This window comes from Pinus tabuliformis, chromosome 7 (genome assembly GCF_031772625.1).
Source record: "Pinus tabuliformis cultivar Carrire ecotype Pingquan chromosome 7, CPIR1, whole genome shotgun sequence".
Classification (NCBI taxonomy): Eukaryota; Viridiplantae; Streptophyta; class Pinopsida; order Pinales; family Pinaceae; genus Pinus; species Pinus tabuliformis.
Window position 1 is genome coordinate 12,005,620 of NC_142293.1, and position 14,386 is coordinate 12,020,005.

Here is a 14,386-nt window from a genome sequence, read left to right on the forward strand (position 1 = left end):
ATTAAAGGTTCTAATTGACTAAATCAACATGTCAAAATGAAGTTTGAAGTGTGAATGCCTTAATGGAGTGAGTAGTGGAGATAATGGCACAAATTGTCTAAAAAGAGGAGCAAGGGACCAATTTAGTGTGAGATTGTGCACCTAGTGTCATGTAGAGGTAAGATAGAAGCTACAAGTCGAGTTCATAGAGGATGAAAGTTTACAAAAGCGCATGACAGAGATCATGGAGTGAGGAGACTCATTGATAGGGAAACTATTATTTTTGGTGAGGCAGAGTTTGAGATAGAGTTTACAGAAGCCTGCAACAGAGGATATCCAGAGGGAATGCCTTCATTTGATTGTGTTGGTGTAGAAAACATATCACTCTAAATATATATGTCATGGCCTATTTTATGTAGTAGCTAACATGTTTATGATTACAAGGAATTCTATTATAGGATTGTTGCATATATTTAAAGATTTTGTATTTTTGTTGAGTAGTGTTTGTAACTTGCAAAAAGATCTTGTTTTGTTCATATGGTTGATTCCATGAGAGAGCTTTATCTCATCTATGCTACTAATAGAGTTGTTGAGTTGATATACTGCTTGTAGTTGAGTTGTTGAGAGTAGATTTTTTGCTGATGTATTGGGATTTTGATGTTGATGTATTGAGAGTTTATTAGAGAAAGAATGTTATTGTTGTTTTGTGTAGGGGTCCAATTTGAAATATTATGAAATGTGGCCCTAGTGATTAACATATCGATATAGCTTGGTGAAGAAGGGATGGGTGTTCCTTGTCGATGGGTGTCAGTAGATTTAGTAGAGGAAGTAACATTCTCATAGTCCAATGGGTGTTGGGTGAGGCTTGTTGGGGGTTGAGGCTTCCAGTGGATGGGTGTTCACAAATTCGATTTAATATGAGAAGCTTCCTTGCTGGACATATCCAACTATGATGATGTAAAATGATTTGTTTGATTAATGAAATTTGAAGTAGAGTAGTAGCAACAACAAAGGGTGGTCTTTGACTTGAGGGGGTTTTCCACCAGAGATCCTTGTGTCCATTGTGCATGTGATTGTTTTTATTTTTTTATGGTTTTCATGTGATGATAATGGTATTTAGATTTATTATTTACTCAATTGGTTAATGTGTTATATGAGATAATCTACTAATGGTGTAATGTGTGATTGTGAATTAGTAAATCGAAAAAGAATTTTAAAATTATACATATAAAACTTGTCACTACTAATTCACCCCCCACCCTATTCTAGATCTTCTGTTTCTTGATATAAAAATTTAATTCTGGATAGACATAGGAAGCTACTCTTATGATTCTCTTCACTACATATGGCATAAATTTAAATTCCATCCAATGGTCATTCCTTCAGTGGATGCATTCTTCTACATTTTGGGTAAAAGATTGTTAATGCTAGTTTTGCCTCCTCCTTATTCTTCTTCACATGCAAGGTATCTATCTGGGAGCTCAGTTCGCTTAATATATCAATTTTGAATCTCTCCAACATGTTTCCAATTTATGATCTAGTGACTCTTCCACCAATAGTCCTATCAATCCTAGCCACCATATCTGAGTTCTGTTGCCAATCTTAGAAGTTCCTCGTGAATATTGCCAACAAAGTTCCACAATGTCATCATAACTTTTTCTATGGGATATATCCTTCTGTCATCAAGTTGATGAGTTCTAGAAAATCATCTTTGATCCCTCACAATAATAAGACTTGAAGTGTCTCCAAAGACAACTCTCCTTGCCTTGATCTTTTCGAATAGTAGCAAAATCTCTCAGCATAGTCTTCAAGGCTTTCATATTTGTGTTGGTTCATTTGGAAGACTTCTTCTCTTCACTCCTTTCCTTGATATTTTTCCAAGAACATATATTTTTTTTCCTATGTCTTGAGGCTTTCCTACCCTAAGTCCATGAACCAACGTAATTTAATGTCTTTAAGGATAACAAGAAAGAATTTCAATTTATATATGCTAGAGACATAGTCATAGCTTCTCCAATGCACATCGAACTCAAAGAGAAAGGCGTTAGTGTCTTCTTTTGAGAGGTAATGAAAATTTAGCAAGGTTGAATGTGTAGTATTTTTTACATGGCCTGCTCTTGTGATTATTTAATGGGGAATCTAAAGGAAGTGTAACACCCTCCTCCCACACTTACCCAAGTTCAACGGTCCACCCAGGTAAATATGTGATGTAGAGTTACTATGGTATGACTCAACCTCCTAGGTATAATTAAGGAAGTGGAATCGATAGACTAAAATCTTACTGACCTTCCTCAAGAGCTACAGCACCCCCTGGAGCCAAACAACCAATCCAAGTGCCCAATCCATGAGTTAAATTTCTCTTTCACTGACCTGGGCTCTCAGTTGCTTGCATAACAAGGAAATACAGTGACTGGAAGCCTCCAATCGCATGAATAACCCTGCCTCCCAACGACTGCAGACTAAATTACTTAGTTTTGTGCAAGTGACCGCGAGATAAAAGCCACTTTTTTAGGGCTAGGATCTTGAGTTCTACTGAGAACTTGATATAACTTTTAGAAATGATAAATTACAACAAGACAAAGCCTTTAAAACAAAACTTGATCATGGACTTGACCTAACTATGCCTAACCATGACAAAAATTTCGTCAAACACATGGTGAACATACAATGTACAAGTCATAAATGCATATCTAAGCATAGGGGTCTCATACTTTATTAAGAATCAACAAGAAGGTCTAATTCCCTCTCATAATAGCTGCAAAAACATCTATTAGGTCATGAATTTAATAACCATTCATTTACTAATCAAAATATGTTAAGAGCCATAACTAAAATCTATCATAAAACCATGTTTGTAACGAACATATAACCAGAATAATAATGATGATAGAACAACCATAAAATCCACATAATAACACGTATAAATACTCATGAATTACAAGAGGAAATGAGCTCATATTAACATATGCAAATCCAACCAAGTCAGGGACTTCCACGTACCACCCAACCATAGATTGGGCTGAACCAAATCTCTCTTTAATCCATATTCGAAGCATGAATATGGGATCTCATGGAATAAACCAACCAAAATCAAACCAGGTATTCTAGAGACCAAACCATCTCAACCCTCGACTAGTGATTCCACCTCACGGTTGGAAATCACTAATCATCACTAGATCAGTCTCTACCTAAGCTGTCCAAGGCTCCAAAGTGTTTTATTCAACCCGGCTCCAAGACTAGTAACTCAACCGACAGATGGCTCCAAATCGTTTGTCCAACCAAGGCTCTAGGACTAGTAACTCAACCCACCAAGGGCTCTAAATCATTTGTCCAACCAAGGCTTCTAGGATTAGTAACTCAACCCAAGCTATTTCAGGGCTTCCAAAGTGTTTGTCCAACCAAGGCTCCAAGAACTAATGACTCAACCCAAAAACAGAAAATAAAAATGGCAAGAACATAAAACATAAAAAAAATATACACAGAGATTTTCCTTTGGATCCCAAAATCGGGACTACCAGATTGATTTTTCATTATATTCCTTTCAATGTTACAATATATATATACATGCCGAAGCATCCATAAACCCCAATCCATTAACATAACCGTAGTTCCCTTGACGAGATCTATAAAATACCATGGACCGAAAACCATTGTGCCCAAAACCATGTGTGAAATCCATGCACAAAACCATAGGTAGGTCTGCCCACCTAATATAGGGTTCAAAAAAAAATTTCCCAGGTCGTTGGCTTGGACCCTGTGCAGGGGGGCTACCGCCCCCCTACATACTCCCATGTGACCTTTTGGTGCAACGTACAAGGGTGGCTACCGCCCCCGCTGTAACCCCCCCCCCGCGCGTGGGCTAGTCGTGGAAAGAATATAACACAACCCAACACACACTGACCTCTTTGCACGTCTGTGGACCTGAGACGTCCCCCTAAAACTTGTATGTTTTTCTTGGTTAATTCTCCACAATCGAATAGTAACTTGGGATACCCTCATGAAGAAAGGCAAAATGGGGCCTGCCTGTTGTGCCCTCTATAAATCCAATTTGGAGGATTGTTTGCACTTATTCATTCTCTGCCCTTTCATTTTGGACATTTGGAAGGAGGTATGCTCTCTCTTGGGGATTAGGTTTGGTGGAGACAGTTCTTCTATCATAGCATGGATTTGCACATGGGAATGCCAAACAAAAGCATATAGGGCTCTTCCCTTATATGTTTTTTTGGGGCATCTGACACTCCAAGAATGATTTCATATTTGAAGGAATTCCTCTTGATGTCAAACTATCTTATCTTCGTATTGTTGCCTATTTTCAAGAAATTGGCCCTTGGAGCCTTAAGGAATCCACCAAGACAATTACTTTGGTGGATTTGTGCAACTCCTGCTGGATTTGGTTCTTTTGTGATTAATTAAGCTTTCCTTCTTGTTCTGTGTTTTATAGGTTATATATCTTTTATTTTTTATATTCTCTCTGTACTTGAAAGCATGTGGTAATTCTATGACTACAGTTCTTATAAGAACACTTGTGTAGCTAGGTAATTTAGTTTAACTATAATAGTAATGGAGTCGTCTAAAGAGGCGAAGGAATTGCCCGGATGGCCAAAAGTTGCCGGAATCCGGGCAAAAAAAAATCAAAATTTTTTGTAGAGACATTGTTTGAATCATATTTTTGATGGTGGAAATACATTCAGCACCATCAAAAACATTTAGGACACCTAAAATTTTGAAGTTGTTAAACTATAACTCGGATTTACAAAAATCCTTGCCAGATTTTCTCTAAATATGACGAGAATTTCTATAACTTTCTCGGCAATTCATCCAACTAGTTAGACTACAGCAAATAGTTTTTTTATAAATGACAATTACCTAATATTACAGAGTAAGAAAGATTATGTAAAACATTTTCCCGCTTTTTTCTCCTGAAAAAATAGTCAGGCACGATAAACCCACCTCCCTTCCTAGGCTAGGGTGAGGCCAGCATTGAACACGGGATACTTGTAATCCGTTTCCTTCATGCAAATCTCGCCTCGGGCTTGAATTCCGTGCAATCCTTTCCCCAGACGGTGGCATAAATGAAATACGGAAGCTTTGAGCCCTTGGTCACATGACTCCCATCTGGTAGCTAAAAAGACGTGGTCCACTGCTTTCCTGTAGCACACGGGAACAGGAGGATAGAGCCTCATAGCTTCAGACAGAGCGGCATCCAATCTGGATGTTGCTTCAATTCCGTGAATTCTGGTCAGGTGTTGCCCGGACCCACACTTTCTCCTTGGAAGTGGAGGACCACGACCATGAATTGATTGATATTGTTGTTGTTATTCATTTGCCGTACCAAGTATAGTTATTAAGATTCAACGCTCCTCCTGGTCTTTCCGGAATCCAAGGTTTAGTAATGAAATACCAACCAGCTGCTTATCATGGTTAATGCGCTCATTATTATAGGACGAGAGACGCTAGACGCTAGTTGCTTTGGTTTGAATGACGTCTTTGCATGGCATTGGTGTGTTACACGGGTGGGAAGGTAAGGAGAATAAATGAGAATGAACAACTTATTTTTACTTTAAATTTGGTAGTGCATTATAACTTTAGGGAAGGTAGCCATAATAAATGAGAATGTAAAGTTTATGGGGCTTTGGATTGATGGTGAATGGGTGTACTGTTAACAACGTACTTCTTGCTATATAGGTCACCGTTTAAATTTCTCCTAAGTGCTTAGATAGTATTATATATATAAAAAATAAATAAATAAAAATACAAAACTTGAGAATAAGAGTTGCCATTATAGAATATAGAGTTATCATAATGTGGTCTTATAAATGAATGACTTACCTTTCTTTCTTAAATTATTTAATGTTTTATGGTGTTTAAAAATGTTGGTATAAAAGATATAAGATGATGGTGAGTGGTAAATTTCCCTTTTCTATATTATATTTTTCATTTCCCTTATAAATCTCTGACTTACCTATCTTAATGTTTTATGGTGTTTAACAATGTATCTCACGTAGAAGATGATGGTGAGTGATCTTCTTTTTTTTAATGAGTTATTTGTTTGCTAGATATCTTATAAATGATTTTTTAAATTAAAAATATTTTTTTATAAATTAATTATTAAAAATTAGAGTATGAGTTCATCAAAATCAATATTCATTTATTATAATTTAAATGAAAAATAAATCAAAATCAAAATCAAAATTAAAAAAATAAAGTAACATAAATTATAATTATAATTATTAATTAAAATATTTTGAATTTATCAAATTACACAAAAATAAAAATAAAAAATATTTTTAATTATTAATTAAAATATTTTTACTTTATGAAATTACACAAATAAAAAATTTGAAAAATGAAATAATAATAATAATAATAATAATTAAACATGCTTAGTAAAGAGGATCAAATCTCAAATCGAATATTTTTGTGTTAATAATAATTATGTTCAAAATTTTTGGATTACTCATATTAAACATTTTTATTGTCCACATTTCAAGCTAGCAAGTTTGGCTCATCTTCAAAACAAAGATATGAAATATGATTACTTAGAAAAAAGAAAAAACGTTAGAGTAGATGAACATTAAAAAGTGAAATATGATAAAATCAACTATTAAAAATTAAACAATCACAATACTGTTTAGATAATCTTCGGCAAAATCACATAATCAATCTTTTGTCGAGGCGTTTCGAACCAACCAGTGTGGTTCATCATCAATACTCAATAATTTTTTTGTTAAAATAATATAATAAATTTAATAAATAAATACAATAATAAAATTATTAATACATGAAAATATTTATAAAAAAAAATCTATATTTAACAAAAATGAAGTTGATTTTTAGAATAATTTAATAAAATAAATGTATTAATAAAAAACTAAAATATAAAAAGGGAATGAACGTTAAACCTAAACACACACACACACACACATATATATATATATATATATCTGAGAATAAGAACATTGAGGATGAAAATCACTTCCTCTTAGAGTGCCCCGTTTAGATCTCAATTTCACAATTTTTGTTACAATACTGACCTTCCTAGCCTTTTACAATGTCAAAATTATAGTGAGCTCGAGAGGCTTCTCTCCAAGCTTTTTGAGAATAGGAATACAATTTTAAATCAAAATAAATAATTTGTTTCTTTAGGTCCGATAGACCAATGTTTGGTCTGCGGACTTTAACCACCACCATCATCATCATCATCATAAATCATGAATAACAAAAATAGAAAATAGAAAATAACTCAGTTTTAATAACACAATTTAATAATTAAAATAAAAAATGTAATTAAAATCTAATATAAAAATAAATACATACATATTAATAAATTTGTTAATATATTAATATGAAGATTAATAATATATGGAAAATTATAATAATAAAAAATGGGAGAAGGAGAAAGGAGTAAGGAAGAAGCTAAATTAGAAAGAAAAAAAAACTTGATATCCAGTTTTTGTTAATCTTCTAGTTATTATCTTTGTTCAAATTGATTGAGTGTTTTTAATCTCTATAGGTTATCTGAACTTTCTGTGACAATAGATATTCATCTTAGCTAGGATCCTAAAATCTTCAATGCAAATATGACACTTGTTTTCTCAACCTGCTTATAGGAACATGACCAACAATGTTTAATGTCAACCATATGTTATTGGATCAAATCTCTCAAGTCTCAAACCTTTTTGAAAGCTAAAAGAGATTTATTTCCTTTCAACACTAGTATATCCAAATTTAAGAAAAATCTAAATTGATTGTAATGATATTATAAATAAAATACAAATAGAATGAAATATATATATATATATATATATATATATATATATATATATATAAAAGTTTATAGTTATTATATTATATTATATCCTAATGTATTCATATATATATTAATATATATAAATGATAAAGGCAATGATATTTTGTATGTTTTTACATATTACATTATATTATATTTTGCATTTATTCTACGTCTGCTCTCCAATCCAATATGGTAGAGATGTGGTAACGTAATGTAATGTATTATAAACATTTTTACTTGATCAAAATAAAATAAAAATAACCCTACATTAAACATTTTTATATGGTCACAATAAAATAAAAACAGCCCTATGTAAACTAAAATAATAAGGTAAAATTGACTTGATGGTGGATTTTGAGCTCCATGTTTATGAGAACCCATGGTAGTATTGACCCATGGTATTCATGTGGAATCTAATCTATTTAAAAGAGGAAATTCAACCATCTTACACCCATAATAACTTTAGATCTACCAAGCACACGAGGGATAAAATACCTTGAGATGCAAACCTCTTTTAATCCCCCTATAAATAAAAATAAAATAAGGATGTTTAATCATGTCAAACGTTTCAGGTGAACACTCCATCCATCATTAGGGACTTTAAAAATTGTAATCACTCCATCCATCATTAGGGACTTTAAAAATTGAATGATTACAAATAAGAGTTGTCAATCCTTTAATCGAAGGAGGCATACAAAATTATCCGTTTAAGAATGAGACTAAAATAAGAATGAAAGTAGTCATTAAAAAATAATAATATTATTGAATCTCCAACAACAAATGCTCAAGATCTGATAGAGTGGATAAAATGTGTTGCAAAAGCGAGAAGGATCATACTAGAAGGATTTTGAGATCATATTGTCTCGAACCTCCCCGAGAAGGATACACCATATGCAATGTGGCAAGCCTTGATCAATTTGTTTCAGAACAATAGTGACCACATGAATTTGGCATTGAAGGACAAGCTTTGGAAGATCAAGATGGAGAACGGCGATACAATACCACAATACCTGCAGGTTCACCCAATGTCGAGATGAACTTTGGAGTGTCGATATTACAGTTGCTGAAGATGATCTGGTCATCCTATCACTTATAGGCCTTCCCAAGAGCTGGCACAACTACCAATATTTGGTAAATGGGAGGGAGAATCTACGAAAGTGAGATTTGTGGTTCGACTTGGTGCAAGAAGAGATAAGGTGGAGCGCCATAGATGGAACCTGTTAAACACACACATGGCAGAAAGAGTATGAAAGATAAAACATGAGAGTACATTTATTATTAATAAATGATATACATTTATAGTACATGGTGTGACCATTTGGTTCCACATCCCAAGGTCTCTTGGACTTCCTTTAGGCTGTTTAGCTTCCACACTAACCCATAGAGGATTAGGTGTCCAACATTCCCCCCTTAATCCGAAGGGTTATGTATGAGTCCAAGAAGAGAGTTGTAATCGAAAATGTGCAAAAATTCATGGCAACACTAGGCTAAATGTGCTCTCTGAAATGTTGGTATAAAGGGCAGTGGTTTAAGGATGACCACCAACACTGGAATGCTTAGTGCAGTTCCCGAAACTCTTCCAATTCTGGCATGAAGCTCAAGTCTTCTGCTAGAGGAAGTGTTCCTGATGTTTTGACGAGGGAAACCTTCAACCATGAAAGGGAGGTCTCACCTCGCATAAAAGGGAGAACTTCAACCTGAAAAGGGAAGTCTCAACCTGTGATGGTTTAAGGATGACCAACAACTCTGGAATGCTTAATGCAATTCGTGGAACTCTTCCGAAACTGGCAAGAAGTTGAAGTCTTATGCTAGAGGAAGTGTCCCAAATTACCAACTGAAGGCATGCTTAGGGGCATCTTTGTCTCTGGCTACAGCTCTGAAACTGGTGTAACAGGTTGTGGCTCAGGCTCGCTTGATGTGGCTTTGAAGCTTGTATATGACCATCATTTTCCCCCCCTGTCAGATACAAGGCGAGAATATGGAGAAAACTCAACTGCAAGACTGTTTAATACTCTTGAACAAGTTCTGACATGTGACTGAAATATCTTCTTGGCTATTGATGCCCATTGCCAAGAAGCGATCCATCCAATACGAATCTTTGTTCTTGTAGGAGGTTTTTTTCTGAAGCATCTGTTTGAAGAATGACTGGTTTTATGACAGTGCTTACATGGATGAAGATCAAAACAGTGATCTTTCAGATGGCCAACTTGGTCACAGTTTTGGAATTTCACAATATGTTGTTGTTGTTGTCGCTATGGAAGGGGGGCAGAATCTGGAACAGCTGGAGGTGAAATGTCATGAAGGAATCCAGCACTCTGAAACTGGATGGGCTTTGAGTAATCTAGAATATGAAAGCACTCGTCCTTCTCATATCCAAGACCTGTTCTGTGCTTGTTATGGACAAGCTCTTCCCAAGGTCTGATGATGGGCTTGAGAAGTGTTGGCTGAATTTTTGCATCTGCATGTGACTTTGCTACTTTATTGGGCACTGGATATGAATCAATTTCAATAATATTGACTTGTTGCTTATGGGAGTCTGTTTCATTGTTTTGAACAAAAATAGGTTCAGAATGATGACTCCAATGTTGTAATTCTTCCTGTTGTAGTTGAGATTCAAGCTGTAAAAAATCAATCTGTTCTTGTGCATATTGTAGACAAGTCTGAATTTCTGAGAGAGAGGCTTTGCTAATTTGGAATGTGTCATTAGAAGTAGATTGTATTATAGTTTTTGAGAACTCTAATACTTCACCAATTCGATCCATTTTTCAAAAAAATGCAGTGCCTTGATGATACTTTGAGTTCCTCATAAAGCTAAAAGCTTCTTAGAAAGATATTTCAAGTTTCTTGAAAAAAAATCTGTCAACCACTCCTTAGAAAAATGGAGCATTACTTTAATCAAAAATCCAAATCTGATGCAGAGACTAGCCAAAACTATTCCACAGTTAATAACAAATCTCCCTTGGCGAGGTGTGGTTCGAACTTCTCCAAATCATACTATGAAAATAGTCATTAGGAAAGGTTTAATTAATTTCTTATGCCATATTCCATTTCATATCATTACATAAGAACTTGTATGCTTCGACTCTTTTAAAAATCGATTATATAATTACTTGAAATATGACAATAAGAAAATCATGGGAGCACGGTATATGGGCATGATCCCAGCTGCTTCAATCCCAACGGTGCTCGATTTTCCCAAAACTACACAATCCAACAATTTTAAGGAGGATTCGCGTTACTATTCGCTGCCAAAATATATTATGCTAACAACAATGTTGGTTAATGCTGATAAGAGTCGTCGTTGAATAAATCATCGGAACGACCGCCCTTCAAAGTTCAGTCACTTACACAGAGGGCATTCGAATTGGTCAATGCTCGTTCCGCACAACACATCACCACATTCCAATGTATATTCAACACAGAAATTCGTCCATGCAACATATGTTGGACCCAACATGCAACACGTCCTACGTTCACTGTTGTTACATGCTTCTATTTTTTTTTTAGTCCAAATTGCAATCTTCAATCAAAACATAAATCTTCATTCATTTTTGTAAGCGTCCATCCATTTCATTCGGTCTTCTGCACAGAATACTGACTATCAAAAAAATTCAACACACGGGCTAGCTTATGCAAAGTCTCACAAAGAGCATCAAGGCATAAAGTCCAACATGTGCCAATGCACCAAAGTTCAAATTCAGGAAAATGAACAATCAAGGAGTTGGGAGTGCACCAGTGGAATTTGTGGTAGCAATGTTATAATTTATTCTCTTTTCATAAATCATAAAAAACATCCATACACAACCCACAGTCTTCAAAAAATAAGGTTAATGCATATACCATATATACGATCTCCACATCATAGAATGCACAATTCAAAACCATGACATACGGTTATAAGTTGTCAGGCCATGACTTTTGAGGTTTTCTAGTCTGTCTTGCATTTGAGAATCATTGTTCTAGAGACGTGTATTCACTGAACCAGGAAAATTAGAATTCCCCATTTCCCAGCCTGCAATTTCAAGCTTGAAAAAGCCATGGATGCCAACGACCATTCGCATCAATTTTCTCAGGCTAAATCAGGTGCTTGGTGGTTGCTAGCCTGCAACACATACTCAACGAAGAGGAGAAATATACCAATGCATACACAATCAATTTGATGTATTCACACCAGACACAGTCAACATTCACCAAACGCAGGAGTTACCAACACAATATAAAATGCAATGCTTCCACAAATCTGCGTACATAACTCAATATGGGTTTCATCCACACTGTCGAGCCTTTTCAAAATGGATACGGAAGAGAAAAAGAACATCTCATCTAATCACTAGCAGTTGTAACGAGAAATTAAATTTATGGATTCCATTACCACATATCTATGACTGGCAAGCGAAGAAGCGGTGTTGTTGGAGGAGGCCTTTGAGTTGAGGCTGGACCCAAGGCTTCTGTCTGTGCTTGTATCAGGTTTTTTTTTTTAGTTATGTTCTTTGAAGAAGAACGGGTGGAATTTCTGTGCAAAGATCTTAATGGTTTCGGTTCTTCGACAATGAAATCAACACTGGCTCTTCTTTTACGTGCCCAAGTTGCTGCATCGGATAAAATCCTCAACAGATTGCACCAACTCTTCGCGGAATGCTCGTTAAGATGGTGTTGTCACGATGTAGAATCTTGCATTCGATTGCATGTTTTTCAATCTCCGTCAACTCACGCCAAGTATGAAACCCTACCGAAATTTTGCTCAAATTTCTCGTCAATTAAGGCCAGAACTCCGATCTAAAGAATTGTTGTTTGAACAATGCACCACTTTTAATCATTAGGGCATCAAATCTGAGCCTCATAGTATTCTAATGGGCCAGAGTAGTTGACCAGGATTCGAGTCTTCGATTTGGGATATGGAAAGCACAAAAATGTTCACGATGTGCAGACTTATGAATCGGGAACCTTAGATCCCAAGTTCAATGGGAACAATGGAGCAGCCGCAGCCATATATTCCAGGAATAAGTTGCTCAGTCATGTAATGAGTGTGATTATGCTGGGTCTTGGTAGAGAAGAGTGGTTGCAAGTGTTGCCTGTGGCATTAGTAGCAGGATTTGTTAAAACTGACAAGGAATTCCAAAAGGAGGAGGAAACTTCTGGAACTACAGTTACATTTGTTTTGGTTGATGGATGGGCGAAACAAAACACTTCGATGCCAAGGTATGAGGGGCATATGGATGCAGAGCGAAGGGGTGTTTAAACATAAGCGTAAGAGTAGCCTTCACAAGCGTTTAGACAACGAATAGTGGTATATAACCAAACACTGAGGGAGACATTCATTCATGCGCAGAGAATCACCATTGTTCAGAGTCAGGAATTTGTGCTGGCAGAAGGCAGATGTGTCAGGCTGCAGAAATGCAGAACATGGGCAGAATAGGCAGAATAAGCAGGTGCATTTTTTTATTTTTATTTGAGACAGTGGATAGAGAACCCAACACAAATCTAGCTGAGAGAGGTCAGCCAGACAATTTGCAGCATGAAATAGGCATGCACACAATAATGACAGTTCTATCTGCAAGAATGTAGAACTGACATGCACAGAGAGGCCACAACTAGTGGCTCAAATTTGAGCAGGGCAGAAATTCGCCTGCAGCTCTAATACCATGTTAAACACACACATGGTAGAAAGAATATGAAAGATAAAACATGAGAGTACATTTATTATTAACAAATGATATACATTTATAGTACATGGTGTGACCGTTGGGTTCCACATCCCAAGGTCTCTTGGACTTCCTTGTGGCTGTTCAGCTTCCACACTAACCCATAGAGGATTAGGTGTCCAACAGAACCCCATCCAAGCATGATGATGAAGATAACTGTGCCTTAGCTGGAAAGGCGAAGAAAGGGAAAGGAAACAAATTCCAACCCAGAGGAGATTCTAGTCAAAGCAGAAAGAAGGACTTGATGAAGATTAAATGTTTTCACTGTCACGAGATGGGACACTATGCCACGAAGTGACCAAACAAGAAGTCCAACAAGAAACCTTCAAGAGGAGCAGCAGGTTAAGTTCTTGCTTCACAATTCGAGTTGGATTTCACCCTCATTGCTTGCATGGTGACATTGGGGATGGGTAAAGTGTGGTATATGGATAGTGGAGCCTCATTCCATATAACCAAAAACAAATAATTTTTCAGTGACTTGGAGGAGAAGGACCTCAAGACATACATTGAAATGGGAGATGATGGAAGGTATATCATGACCAACATCAGTACTATTACTTTTCAGAGTGAGTTTGGTTCTCCTCTCACATTAAAAGTTTTCATGTATGTTCCAGGTCTGAAGAAGAATTTAGTTTCAGTTGCTATGTTAGAAGACCATGGCTACGATGTGATATTTAGAAAAGGAAAGTCTTTCCTTCATCCCAAAGCCACAAGATAAGTGAAGCAGATTAGAGTTCAGGTGAAGAAGCTCTATAAATTTGAAGTAGAAGATTGTGCTTCTTTGAGCACAAAAGCAGAGAAGGTGTAGAGTCAAGACATCAATGAATTATGGCATAGAATATTGGCTATCTTCACCATGGAGCTTTGAAGATCATGCAATAGATTTCTACAGTACTTCCCAAGGGTGCACTAG